Raw genomic sequence first — 15,250 nt, 5'->3', positions numbered from 1 at the left:
CTCCTCTGCCACTAGTAGGCAAAGCAACAACATTGTCAGAACCAATTTGTTTTTTTAAGATTGCGCACACTGCACACTGATGAACTTAAGCCTCTCAAACTTCAATCTTCGTCGACGTTAAAGAAAGGATCTTTTTTCCATCGATCAAAACTCAATGCCATAAATATTGAAATATGGAAAAGGAAAGAATCGATGAATCCGATATATGTAATCTCGCTTACCCTTCATGTTACTTTTCACGCTTGGCACTGGCACCTTTCGCCCCTCTCACCACTGTTGGCGTTTGGGTTTGGGAGAGAAAGGGTTTGGGGGTGAAGGAGGAAATGGGTGGCTCAGGGTTTGAGGAAAGGGCGTGGATAGAAATTGAGTTTGGGTTTTCTTCAGGAAAATAATTTCTGATAATTTTTAGTTGAACATAATGAAATAAAATATTAATAAAACCAACACCATATCATCACTTAACGACCAAAATAAATGAAAAAGACTAAAACCTATAATGAAAAAAAAAAGATGAAGGACGTTGATTAGTCTGAGAAAATTTAGAGACCAAAATAAGAAATCGTAAAGAATTCAAGACTGAAAAACATATTTAATCTTTTTTAAAATTTGCTTGTAAATTTATCAATCAAAAGACGAGTACGATTAAGTGTTTCTATTAATTTATATATAAGTTTTTATTTATTTTTTGTTTTGATTATACTAATTACTGCATTATAGTACTTACAGAATTATGTATGTTTGATAGTATGCTTTTGATTGGCTATTTTTAAACCATCAATTGCCCAATTTGTCATTCCAACATGTATGTTACATTTATGTTTGATAGTATGTTTGAGAAAACGTTCAAGTGCCTTCAGAATTATGTTCGTGAACGAATCAAAACCGCTAATTCTGCGTTGGTCCATTGGATTTGCCTCAAAATCAACGTTGCGGTAACTCTAAGTCTCTAACTACTATCCAAACATGCGCTGAGCGTGCAGTGGACATTATCATATATTCTTGAGACAATTTGTAAGTTGAGAATGATGGTTATAAAGTCTTTCGTAGAGTGAAAGATTATTTTAGGATTCAAACTCCTAAATAATGCAAGTAAATATCACTAGCTACAGTCACTTTATATTAATATATATAAATTTCATAATCATTATAGAAGATGTGAAAATTTTATCTCTGCCCTATTTTAAAAAAATAAATATCAAATTGGGAGGCTGGGTTCAAGTCTGTGATTTGTGAGAGTGACTCGGCAACGCGCTTCAATTGATCAAACTTGAAGATACTCACCTGCTTCCGTATGCAGCCATTATTATTCAATAAAGGATAAAAATCTTTTAGAACATGCAGTGTGATTTATCTTTCAAGCACGTGTTTAGGGAGGCCAACCAATGTGTCGACTCACTTGCAATATAGGCTCTTCAACTTCATTTTCCTTTGTAGTTTTCGAATCTTGTTCAACATACTTGAAGCATATATGCTTTTTTCAGATGCTTCTGGTGTTGCTTTTGTTAGGTTGTAGTCTCCTTTCGTTTGTTTTTTTGTTTCCCACACGCATAAAAATAAATATGGATGAATACAATTTACTGCACAAAATCTAGAAATTTTATAAATATAAGAAAGTGATACTTATATAGTTATTCAGAAAAGTAATGACGAGTACGTAAAATAGTAACAAATTTGACATACCTAGCTAATTTATTTCACTATTTCACACAAACTAATTGATTGTATTCTCAAATTCTATAAGCTATTATATAGACATTAAAGCCAATTAATTAAAACTCTTCCAACCATATAATCTTATTGTGTGTTTGGTTTGATAGTAGAAGTGCAAAATCACGGTAAGTTTACCACAAAAACAACTATGTTACTTCTAAAAATCACGGTGAGTTCAACTAGTTCAACTCACTACTTACCACCAATCTAAACACACACTAAAGCCGTTAATATAGTTACTAACCGACATGCATACAGTGTTTTGGATAAAACAGATAGACTTTGGAGACAAAAGTTTCGTCTGTAGGAGCTAGCTCTCTAGTCACATGCATGCAAAGTGCCAGTCATTGTTTTGTTTGAGACAGCAACTCTGAAAAAACATAGAATGTAAGCATATCTATCTACCCTGCATGGTTGAGAAAGCCTTACCTGTCACGAAGGACAGCCACTGCAGCTAAGTATGCCATGGTTCCCTATGCCTCACCTCTCAGCTGATCCATCACTTGCTGGTGGGGACTGTGGAGATGAGGCATGATGCTTAACTTGTACAAAGTGATATATGGTATCAGTCCATAAATAATAAAAGAATAGAAAAGTTTTCCCATCAAATATTCTTGCTGGACTTGTAAAAGCAGTTTTTACCCACCTTATAGTCACATGATTTTGTTAGAACAATGACGAATCTCTCTTACGTGGTTGATAATGGCATTGATTTGGTAGGTAATGGTGTTGATGTGACTTTATCTTAACATTAAGCATGTATTTGGTTTGTGAGATATAATTTAATAGTGTCATTTGTCAACTGATCTCAGTTTAATTTTTTTTTTTTTTTTTTGATTCCGTAATGTTATTATTCTTAAAATGTCTTCCATTTTTTAGTTTAATAATAAATCTTAGATTTCTTAAATCATTTTTTAGGCGCCACAAGGAATTCACATTATAATGTTTATTCACAATTTTTTTAAAATAATTTATTATATAATTTTAATTACAAAAAATAATAATTCAAAAAGATAAAATTTATTAATAATTAAAATATGTATTCATCGAGATAATTTAAACTTATGATAATAAATAATATTGATAAAAAAAAAATACAGACATCAACATTGAACAACAAAAATTAAATTTCATCATTATTGTGATCAAAATATTTCAAAATATGTTTCACTAAGTCTGCTTAAATTCATTGATGAATTTCTCTTGTATGCATATAATGTTTTATTTGCATGTATGCAATAAAGTCAGAATGAATGTCATGAGATACGTCAATGTTTGAAATTTTTTCAGAAATATGATCGTTATCAATATCAATGTTACCATTGTATGTATCTCGTTCGTTTTCACCAATCATATCATACAATATAATGCATGTCAATATTATGTTCTTCATTATACTCGTTTGTCAATTATGTAGTGGACCACATATAATTACAAATCAAGATTTGAGCACACCAAATGATCTCTCAACATCCTTTCTTTCCCTTTGACATTTTACAAATAACTTTGTTTTCTCTCCTTGTAGCATTTGGATGGTTTTCACAAATGTAACCCAATCAGGATAAATGTCATCTGCAAGATAATACTTTATATTATATGGGGTTCCATTAATTATAAATTGCATTGGAAGAGTTCAACCATGCAAAACGTCAATAAACACGCGTGACTGGTTTAACACATTAATCTCATTATTTAAACATGCAACTCCTAAATATGCATGTCAAATCCACAAGTGTTATGACGCAACGACTTCAAGTATTATTGTGGGTTTTCGATGATCACCTCTACAATATTGGTCTTGTCATGCAACTAGACAATTTTTTCATTCTCAATGCATGCAATCAATAGAACCCAACATATATGAGAATCCATGTGTTTCTCCAATTTATAATAGGTAATTGATGTCGTTGTTGTTAGACCTTCCCGGGTATTCATATTCAAATATCCTATTCACATCCTTTACAAATAAATTTGTGTTGTGTAAACTGTTAAAAAATTCAACCAATGTTAACTGAAACATCTAGTCAATGTTCATTGAAACACTTATCATTGATAAGCCACATTCACTGAAGTGGCCAATCATTAATTTTTTTTTAATTTTCTATTCCATATTTGCGTCAATGTTTATTGAAACGGCCAAGTGTCATTTTTTTAAAATTTTCTATTCCCTATCCACACCCCCTCTCCTCCCTCATCATTTTTTTTCCTTCCTTCTCCACCCCCACCCTTTACTCCCTCTCTTCTTCTTTTTTTCTCCCTTCTTCTCTCACCCCACCCATCTCTCCTTCCTCAGATCTCATCCTTCTTCCCCCATAGTGTGTCACGCCCCCTCTCCCTCTCCCATCTCTCCTTCCTCAAATCCGATGGTCCTTCATCCAGATCTTCCTTCAAATCGACACCAACCAAACGCCGCCGCAACCTCGGAGAAGATGACAATGACCTTGCATGCACCTGACCAAACATCGTTGCAACCTCGAAGAAGACGATGACACCACCACAACTTGAACGAATGGGTTCAAAGACAAGCATTTCCACATCTTTTTTATTTTTTATTTTTTTTCATTTTTAATTGTTGTTGAATTTTGTTCAATGCTAGGACGACATCTATGTTGGTGTTGGTGTTGTTGTGTATTTCTCCTCAAAGAGCTTTTATTTTTTCTATTGATGGTTGTTGCTTCCCGTGAGATGTTGTAGAGAGAGAGAGTAAAAAATCAATTTTTAAAAAAAAATTATTGCAAATCTTATCAATTCTTCTACATGAATTGAATCTTCACTTAGAGATCCAACATCTTACTTCAATAATGGATTTTAACAAAATCAGATTTTGAGACTAAGATCTTCCTGCAAGATCCTTTATTTGGAGATGTTCTTATTCTTCCTTCGTCTCCAATTTCATCATCAATTCCATCATTAATTATGTTATAATTTTTGCAAGTAATATACAATGGATCATCAAAATGGGTAAATATTTTGAGAAAAAAAATGTTTTATTTTAATTATTAAAATATTATTTTTTTATTTTAATGTATTTTAATTATTATATAAAATTAATGAATTTTTTCCAAACAATTTTTAAAATAATAAAAAAAAGACATGTTATAAGTGAAAATAAAAAAATGTTGTTAATAACCAAACAATTAATAGACTTTTAATTTGTTTTTTTTTTCAAAATTTACCCTTAAAAACCTAAGTTGACTATTTTGATACCTATTTTACCCTTTCCTGCAACTATTATTTTACCAACGGTTTATAAATGCACACATATTAGTCTAATTAAACTCTAAACCGAGAATCAGTCTCATTATCGGCTCAAATGATCAAAGTCATTGGAAATACATCAAGATTCTACCAAAGAACAAGAAATCCTAATTAGTTACAGAAAATATTATCATTGATAATTAAATAATAATTTAAAAAACATTTACATTATTTAAATAATAATATTACCGTTTAAAAAAAATAACTTGACCGTATATGAATAAAAAATTTATTTAATGTGGCCTAGATATACTTTTGTGCCTATGTTTTATTCACTCACGTTGTACATGATTAGATCGAAAGACAAAAGACTATAATTGAGTATAGTCACTCTGCTTCGGGGTTCCACCAAAAAGACAAGGACCCTATTTATGATAGTTTAAAAAAATATTACGATCTGTTAAATAATAATATAAGAAACATTTACATTATTTGTATAATTCAAAAAAGATAACTAGACCAATGAACCAAAAATTTAGTTAATGTGGCCTAAATATAATTTTGGGTCTGTTTTATTCACTCTCACGTTGTGCATGATTGGATAGAAAAACAAAAGGCTATGGATTGATTATATTATCTCTACCTTAATCTTAAATAATCATCTTTTCTTCTAAAAGGGTCAAGTTGAACCTTTTTTATTCGTAATTATTAACAAATTTATCACAAAAATCTTTTTCTATTCTCTAACAAATAATATTATAAGATGATGCATTCATATTTATTCCGATAATTTATTGAATAAAAGTGATTTTTTATACAACCTAAATGAAATATATTATTTTAAAATTAATTTAAATCAATAAATCCAATTATACAATTATTTATCCCAATTATTTTTAAAATAAATTCTATACAATAATTATTTTACTTAAAGCTAATATATATATATATATATATATATATATATATATATACACTAATTTAAACAGGGTTATGATTTACGTTCTTTGTGGTTCACGTTAACTCTTAATGAGCAGGTGAGTCCGTCTTGAACGACACAAAATGAGTCAAGTTTTGAGATTAATAATTAGTTAATTAGGTGCGTGCTCTTTACTACAATCTATAGAAGAAAAAAAAATGGCTATTAGTTGGGTTACACTTTAGAGTAACACATGGGACAGTATATTGATGACATCTAATCTCAATACTTGGTTGCCCAAAAAATATAACAGGACCCTTAGCATGTGGATGTGATTTTTCCTTCTTCATGAAAAAAATTAACATGTTTCTATCATTCTTTTCTCTTTTCTTACCCTCTTTCATGTTTGGAAATTAGATAGAACTAATCATTACAAAGCTCTATGATTGCACTAAAGCAACTCCTCCGGGCATGTGTAATTGCTTGAAAGAAATTAAAAAGGAGAGAAGTCAAAAGTTAAATAAATTATTGGATGTACGGCATTGGCTAAAATATGAGCTTATTGATATTTGTTTGAGCCTTTGAGATGAGAAATTACGAAAAGCAAACACCAGCTTCACAAAGAAATGTTTTACAGGGAAATTTTCAATCAATCCCTTTTCTTGGGCATCTTACATCAAAGGGGCCGCAATAAATTAAAGTTGCTTCGGATATGAGATGGACTATTCTTTAGCAAATCAATAATTGATTAATTAGGAGAAGGTGGCAGTGTAATTTGGAGGGTATTGTGGCATAATCAGTCGTTGCCTTTGATGCAAATTGCATTTATTCATATCAAACGTTATTATGATAAATGTGCAATCCCAAAATTAAAGTGAATCAAATTGTTATAGAAGTTCGAATTCCGCTATGTTTTATAAGATATTTTAATTTTTTTTATTAGTAAAAAATTTATTTGACGGTTGATAAATAATTTTTTTAATAATTTTTGACGTTTTTTGAAATACTATTTTAAGTAATATTTTTTAAACACTAAGTTTTAACTTATAATTTTTTATATATTTTTTTTATTTTTATCCTTAATATATTTATTTATTTATTTTTCTTATTATATTTTTAAAAATAAATCATACATTTATTATTTTTTCTGTTATTTTATACTTTTCAACTACTTAAACAATTAATTTTATCGAACATTTATGATTTAATAAACTAACTTTTCAATACCAACTTTTAACAAGTTAACTTTTGAGTTTGCAAGTAACTTTTCAACTAATTTTATCTAAAATAATCTTTCTCAAACATTAATTGGACTTTTACTCCTTTTCTAACCGTCTAGCAAATTAATTAGGACTCATTTGATTCACCCCTGAATACACATATACAGCACATCAATAATGACCATATGAATTTAATATATATATATATATATATATATATATATATATATATATATATATATATTAAATTCATATAATTATTTTTCTAATTAATTTATATTGGTTTATTGTTATATGAAATAATATAACTAAATAAATAAATAAAATATATAATATAATGATTAAGTATAAAAACAAGTCAAAATATTTTATGGTATTAATGTGATTTTAACGAACAATTTGAACTCAGTTGTTTGGTGGCTTAAATTGATTTGAGTTTGAGTTAAAAAAATATTAATTAAATTTGACTCGAAGTTTGACTTCAATTAATTTTCTTATTACATTGAGTTTTGAGTTAAGCTGAAATAAATTCAACTCTATCCTACACCTTTTCAATCCTACTTTTTTATTACTTTTGTTAGTTTAAGTAATAAAAAAGATAAAAACTATTGTTTTTTTTATAAAAAAATCCCACATTTTTTTTAAGAACTGATATTGACGAAGTAACTTAACACTAATTTTTGAAAAAAATTGATGTTTAACTTTTTCTACGTTTTTTCAATAATATCTATTTTTTAAAAAATCAATATTAACAAATTTGTGTTATTTATGAATATGTCATCAATTTTTATAAAAATCGATTTTAACGTAACAATATTAAAGTTATTATTTGTAGTAATGAAATGAAAGTTTTAAATATGATTATTGATAATTATTAAAAAAATGTTAATGGATAAAAATGAGAGAAAGAGAGTGATCACAAAAGTGAGTTAATTAAAGATGTAAATCGTCTTGAGCAAGTATTAAACAAATTTGATTAAATTATATTTTCATGTTAGGTGACAAAAATAATTATTGTGCTCGATTATTTCTTTATCAAAATGAGAGAAAGAGAGTGATGACAAAGCATCTCTTTTCCCCTTGAAGAATCCAAATTAATGGTAACAAGCAAACACTGCAATTTAATATTCTTAATTTTTAGCAAAAAGTTTAATAGTGACCCCTACAATGGTTTGGAACTTTGGATCCAAGATCACACATGCATGCACGTTACAGTATAAATTTATTTGGTCACGTCCGTCGCTTGTTTCGAGTATACAAGTGCCATCGCAACAAACGCTCCTTTTCCTAACCATAGCTGTATTATAGTCGCAGTTATTTTTACTATAGACAAAATTAAAGCCTTATCAGAGACAAAAGCCATATGTAATCATCAATATCATTCATCATTGCAACTTTCAGAAAATAATAAAAATATGAGCATCATTGCTGGTCACAGGTCTTTGTTGCAGCGGAAATTTAAAACCTAATAATTGCTTAGGTAAGTATTTATTTGGTCTTATACATCTTATTGGGAAGTATGTTATTACTCCCAGGTATTATGATAAATGATTTGAAACAAATTGAAATATGAAAAGTGATAAATATATAAATATATATAATTATCAAATTTTAAGTTATGTTTAAGTAATTGAATTTGTTCTTTTGTGCTATTTTTGACTTGTCGACTAATTTAATAAGTAGTTAATTTTATCAATAAATTAAATTTTAATTTGCAATTTTCCGCTAACATTTTAGCTTTTATGAAAGATATTACAAATTTTTAGACATTTATATGATAATTTGTTAGATATTTATATTCACGATCAATTTATTTTCCAAACAAGGCACCTGCTGACAACCTCTTTAATTTCGAATTATTTGTGTTTGAAAGCTTTCATTGAATTAATTAGATAAGTTAGGCTGATCATTAAAACACACTTGATTCGAAAGATATAGCAGGTAAGATATATAAAGTTAGGCGTGGCTACGAAGACCAAGTCAAATGGCACCAAATTGTTGCCCAAAATAGGCAATTATGAATGAACGTTCAACGCTCATTATCTTCTGAATCATTCAATCAAATGTTTGATTGCCACTGGCGTCCATGCTCTAATAGTAGTAGTACTACATAAACCTATCATGTTCAGATTCGTTGACAGTTTTCAATAATTTGTTTTTCATTTATTTTCAACAGTTAAATTTTTCTTGACCCAAATTAATCAATGCATGCCAAACTTTAGGTTGGGAGGATTCGTTTTCCATGCAAGAAAATTAAAGAAGGAAAAAGGGTTAGGTTAGGTTTTATGACAGTAAACGCATAGTGATTAATTTAATAGTGCTAGTTAGGTGTATGACATACAAACATACAAACATACAAAATTAAGCCTCTGGGAGTTAAATATTTCATAGGAGTATTGGATGACTAGATATTTTGCATACGTTATTTATATAATAATAGTCTCATTATCTCAACATACTATAATTTTCAATTTTTTTTTATCTCCACCCAAAAACTAAGAAATCGAGGTATTCATATCTATTTTAAGAAATTAATATCTTTTAATAAAAAAATTTCATGTACACAAATTTAAAAATTAAACTTTTGACCACATTTAAATTATAACTTTTTTTTTCTTTTTCTTAACAAAGAAGAATTTGAAGCTTTTTATCCCACACTTAACTAATTTCCTTTTATTAGATCGGCTCATTTTTAAAATAGAGTAATACCTCAAGTTATAATTTGATGTCTAAGTCAAACATTAAGTAAACCTCAAATCTTAATTTAAAAACTCAAGGGAGTCAAATCATTTAAGCTAACAATTTTTAGTTTTATACTATGTTTTTCAAATATGTATATATAGTCTGTATTGAGATTTTACGTATGATATTTCTCATTATATGATTAAAATGGCATCACATACATATGCCATAAACATTTAGATGCCCCACACGGTGTGAACCTAATGGACTGGCTCATTGCACTAGAAAAGTTGTGCAAGCGAACATAAGAGGGTCAACAAAAGAACAAGCACCGCATCCAATTCTCTGAAGAACAATGAAGGTAACAGAGCATATTCTGCTTTTGGTTTGGACTACACAGTACACACACCAACCATCGTTTTCGGTCCCCCAATATACGATAATATTTAACTTCCACTTTCATCATTATAAACTCAAAAACAAAAACAAAAGAACAAGGAGAAATGTGCAATTTTGATTTAACAAAATACCAAGAGAAAAATGTCAGCAACAATCTGCGCAATATATATTTTTTTAATATTCTTCTGTTATTAACTAAAATTTATTAAAAATTATAGTAAAAAATTATGAGTCTTATTTCTTATTTCTAATGTCTAATAAACTAATTGCTAAATTAAATTAATATGAAAAATTAAGAAGCATATTCTTTCTATCAGATGCAATAACATGTTTTGTCCTGCTTGACCAATCATTCTTTAAGTATTTTTTTTATTAAGAGTAGTTTCTAAAAATGTTTCTGTTAAACAATAATTTTAAAAATATTTTATTTAAGATAAAGATTGAGAGATTTATAATATATTTAAATTTGAATCAATAATTAAAATATATCAGGAAATTTTTTTGTTAAATAATGTCTTCACTTCACTCCTCAAATGAATACTACTAGTTCGTTAAATTGCTGGCAATCATGCTTCTGTTATCAATACATAACAAGATTCAAGCTCACTCTCAAATTTTTTTAGTACATATTTAGTTTCCCGATAAAATATATTGTGATATGCATTCTAATAAATAAAAATAAAATAAAAAACAAAAATAAAGATTCTAATACTTTTGCAAAAATATTTTTGTCTCAATTTTTTTTCCACCTAATTTCTAAACATGTTCCGAATCTAAAAATCATAAAATGGCACACTGGAACCTTAACTAAAAGGGTGTACTAGTAATTGCACCATTGATTGAGAGAAAAAATAAAACAACTATTTTAACTTATTATTTTACTGTCACGTTTTTTTTATTATAAAAATTGAGAAAGATTTTCACTTAAACTATCAATTTACAATTATTGGTCCAAAAACATCAACCTTAAAATACTGATTACTTAAAAACAAATATATTTTGTTGGTTATCATGTGTTGTCTCATTATAACACATTAAGTCCCGTCGATGATGCAGTAACAACACATTCATAATTCTTAAAAAAGATAGAGTTAAACTTGCAAATACATAATTAATAAGATTTAACAAAAATAAAATATACAAAATCACATACAGTATATCAAAAATAAATAAAAATTACACTTTTATTGAAAAAATTATTGTTTCTGTATCGACAGAACATGGCTCATTGTGAGCAGACACACATGATGACCAACAAAATGAATTTACTGTTGCTATAACCAGTAAAATGAATTTATTACTTCTGCATTGATTGGACATAATAAGGTTGTTGTTCTTGAATCAAAATTATAAATTGCTGATTTAGGTGAAATCTTTCTTAATTTTTTTTTATTAAAAATACATGACGATAGAATAACAGATTAAAATAATTATTTTACTTTTTTCTGAGTGAAAACATACTCATACCAATAATTTATTTTAGAACGAAGTCATCTTGATAAAAAGTTTATAAAAGTAACCAAATGGGTCAATCCCTCGCTAGGCATGCATTCTGTTCTTTTCTGTCTGTGATTATTACAATTACAACACAACAGTGTGAAAAACAAGAGAAGCAAATGAAAAAAGCAAGCCATTTGCTTTTTTTTCGCTTTCTTTTTTTCTCTTCTTCCCAAAACAAAAACAGTCACTTTTACACAATACCACCAAAATGGTGTAAAATTCTTCTGGGGTCCAACAAGACCAAGTGATGCGAATTCTGAGACCCACTGAGGTACAAGGACAATCATCATCAAAAGCATGGAAACACACCTCATGAGCCATCATCATCATCATCCATTAGTTTCTTCCCTTTTTTGCTTTTCTTTCTCTTTTCTGGTGTTTCTGTTTCTAATTCTAATTCCCTCTACTTTACAAATAAAAGAGGTTGCAACTGTATGCTACACTGCACTACACTAAACTGTCCTCTTTGGCTAGAAGAACTACATGTTCTCTGGTTCCTTCATGCTTTACACTGTGGCTGGCTCCTGTTGTTCTGTCACTTTTTTCACTCTCTGGGGGTTCAGTTTAAGTTAGCTCAAGATAAAGACATGGATTTTCAGAGGTTTCTCATGTGACAAAAATTGTCTTGGTAAGTTCAATGCTTTTGGCGGTGCTTCGGTTACTAGTGTGAATAGAAACAACCCGTTTTTATGTGTGCTTTTGGCCTTTTCCTCTCTACTTTTTCTCTTTTGGCTTGAGAACTCTTCGGTTATACTCTTAAAATTTAAAATGCTTTAATCTCTCTCTGAAGGAAAATTATAGTGATTTGCGATTCAAGTCTTTTGAGAAAAAAAAAATAAAGAGAGAAAAAAACATCGAAGAGCATTTTTCATGATCCATGCAATCTCTATGTCACTGCAGTGTTTCTCTGAGGAGAAGAAGTAGATCAAGTTAAGAGATTGCAGATATGCTTATTTGGCTTGTTTTGATGTTTTCTTAGTTATGAGGGAAACGCACTCTTTTCAAGGGGAGAGCTGAACTTGCGGAAAGAGTGGAACAGAATTTGCCGAGCGAGAGATTTTCTTTCCTTTGACTTGACTTCCAAGTACAATAATACAACCAATTTGGTTGTTTGTTACATAGGAAAACGAGGGGCTTGTTTGGTTTTTCTCCCTTCCACTGCATCATTTTCAGTTTTTCACTACTTGTGATGCTCTCATACCTTGTTCTACCTCATTAGTTTTGTGTGTGTGAAACCCTTGGTAGATACATGGCAGAAATTAGGCTCACAAGGGTTGAGCAAGGCCAAACCAAGATTAAGAATGTTCCAATAGCTGTCACCCCAGAAGGGTTTTGGTGCTGCCCTTCCCCTGTGGTGTTTCAGAAAAGCCTCAAAACTCAGAATACTCTCAATAAACACAAACCCTCTTCACCACCCCCACCAAAAACCAGTGTTCAGAAAAAGCCTGTGCCTGTGTCTGTGTCTGTGCCAGTGTGTGAGAGAAGAACTACTACACCTGCCCCTTCAGGATTGGTGCTTTCTGATGAAAAACAATGTGCAACTGCTCCAGAAAGGCCTCCACCACCTACCGCCACATCTGTGGCTGCTGCAGAGAGGGCACCCAGGCAAAAAATTGAATCTTTGCCAAAGAAGGTTGCTATTGAGTTTGGTGAACCTGGAACTTGTGATATGAAAGTGGTTTTGTTGGGAAAGCAGGGATTTTGTGTCAAGTTGAGTGTGCACAGGGATGTTTTGACCCAGAAGAGTGGTTTCTTTTCTGAAAAACTCTCCGAACAATCGGGTTTGTCGTGTCTCCAAATCGGTGACTGCGAGGATGTGGAGATATATGTTGAAACTGTTGGTCTTATGTACTGTAAAGAGATGAAGCAGCGGCTAATGAAGCAAAGTGTTTCCCGCATTCTTCGAATACTTAAGGTAATTTGCTATCTTTGCTTTGCTTTGGTGTTTTTTTTTTAATCAACCTTGACTTCTGTTAAGCTTACTCAATTTGTTTTATAATGTGTTTCTGGGGAGGAATGTGTTTTGTTGTTATCAATCTTTTGTTCTGATAGGTATTGTAATTTTGAGATTATCTTTATGGTGTCTCAGCGTCTGTTCATTTTTTCTTTTGAAATACAATGTTGGCTTGAGTGCTTAATGCTCATATCTCTGATAAAGAGAATTAATACTCCCCTCATTAATTATACTCCTCGAGTTAAGAAATCAAATTATTAATGTTCATTTGTGATGCTGTAAACGAGAACATTGATTATTAATTGGAAGCTACTGTAGCGAAACGGAAACTGGTGCATTACAGCTGTTTCAAGAATAATTTCTTATAGGCCTATTTGTAGGTTTATTTTTGTTGGGAGGCCTTGATTGTTTTGACTTCATTACTTCTTTTCAACTCTGGTCTTAAAAGAGGATGTGCTTCCACTCCACATGGGATTTCATGGATTGTGCTTTTATGATAGACAGGATCCAACGTTGATTGAGTCCTAAAACAAACATTGAGAAGGAGTTATATGTTGGGCCTTTTTGTCAACATATGTAGCTTTTTGCTTTATAAAAACTGATAGCAAATAAGACTTACCCTTGGTCTGACCTTGGTTATAGATATTAACAAGTACTGTATATGCTTATGTGCTCGTCAAAGTATTTAAACATAGATTGCTTGTAAAGTTGTAATACATACTTGTATGTAAATATAGTTGACTCAGAAGGTTAACAGTTGCATTGCATAGTGGAGGGGTTCCATGAATGAGGGCTGTAGTAATGACAATGATATAATCATATTACTTTTTGAGAACAATCAGTCGATGTCCGAGTTAATTACTTTTTATTGCAACAAAATCATCATATTATTTATGTTGGTCAAAAAATATTGTGGTCCTCTCTTTACAAAGTTTGATTATGAAAGGTTGTGGCTAAAAGCCTAAAACCACAGTAGTTACTTATGCAACTTATTGCCCATTCATTTAAAATGTCTCCTTGTTATATCACCATTTTATCCTTTTGCATGACAATTGAACTGTTTACCGTTCTTCATTGTGTGAATTTCAGTTCCTTACTATTTCGATAGCTTACGTCAATAACTTAAACAATTTCAAACTTCAAAGAATCCTTCATTTTATATCTTATTTTCTTTCCTGTTTATAAAGTCAACATTGACTTGAACCCATTTGTGGTATGTGTTTCACTAACACATTGTTTGTTTTGAGTGTTAATAAAGAGAAAGGAAATAGAGCAGAGATTCTGGATAAAAATATCAAAATTTCACTGTTCATTTGAGAGGAAAAATGGGAAGGAGGTGAGTTATTTTTGGGATAAAAAAAAATCCCCATGAAAGAATTTTTTTATAACCTAAATAATAAATAATTTTATGGCAATAAAAAGAATGAAGTAAAACTAAGTATTTTGGGTTAAATTTATTTTCTTAATTTGTATAAAAAAAAAATTTTGATACAATTTCTTTCTTTTTACTAATCTTTTCTGCTCATCTAAACAAGTAAAGAATTTTGTTTTGCATTTCTTTCCTGTTTCTACCAATCCAAATAATACATTTTTTCTAATCTAGTTCTCTTTTACTTCCTTCTTGGTTTCTTTTTCCCCCCTCTCTACTTAGAATTCAAACAGCGCATA

General features: G+C 30.0%; 1 long non-coding RNA gene and 1 other non-coding gene across 2 annotated transcripts in view; one reads left to right on the top strand and one right to left on the bottom strand.

Annotated features, from left to right (window-relative positions):
- Positions 1-1,096: 1,096 nt before the first annotated feature.
- Positions 1,097-2,443, bottom strand: LOC121173838 (uncharacterized). The gene is made up of 2 exons (XR_005889352.1): positions 2,140-2,443; positions 1,097-1,588 (listed from the first exon to the last, which is right to left on the bottom strand). It is a non-coding gene; the product is annotated as an uncharacterized lncRNA (long non-coding RNA).
- A 9,226-nt stretch (positions 2,444-11,669) lies between these two features.
- LOC100807670 (BTB/POZ domain-containing protein At3g50780) overlaps positions 11,670-15,250 on the top strand; it is a 4,846-nt gene continuing 1,265 nt past the window's right edge. Inside the window, exons 1-2 of the transcript XR_005887611.1 lie at positions 11,670-12,256; positions 12,608-13,570. This is a non-coding gene — a transcript (BTB/POZ domain-containing protein At3g50780). The remainder of the gene's footprint in view (positions 12,257-12,607; positions 13,571-15,250) is intronic.

The sequence above is a fragment of the Glycine max genome, chromosome 2 (genome assembly GCF_000004515.6).
Source record: "Glycine max cultivar Williams 82 chromosome 2, Glycine_max_v4.0, whole genome shotgun sequence".
Taxonomy (NCBI): Eukaryota; Viridiplantae; Streptophyta; class Magnoliopsida; order Fabales; family Fabaceae; genus Glycine; species Glycine max.
The sequence above is the reverse complement of the archived record's forward strand: the minus strand, read 5'-3'. Positions and strand labels throughout refer to the sequence as shown.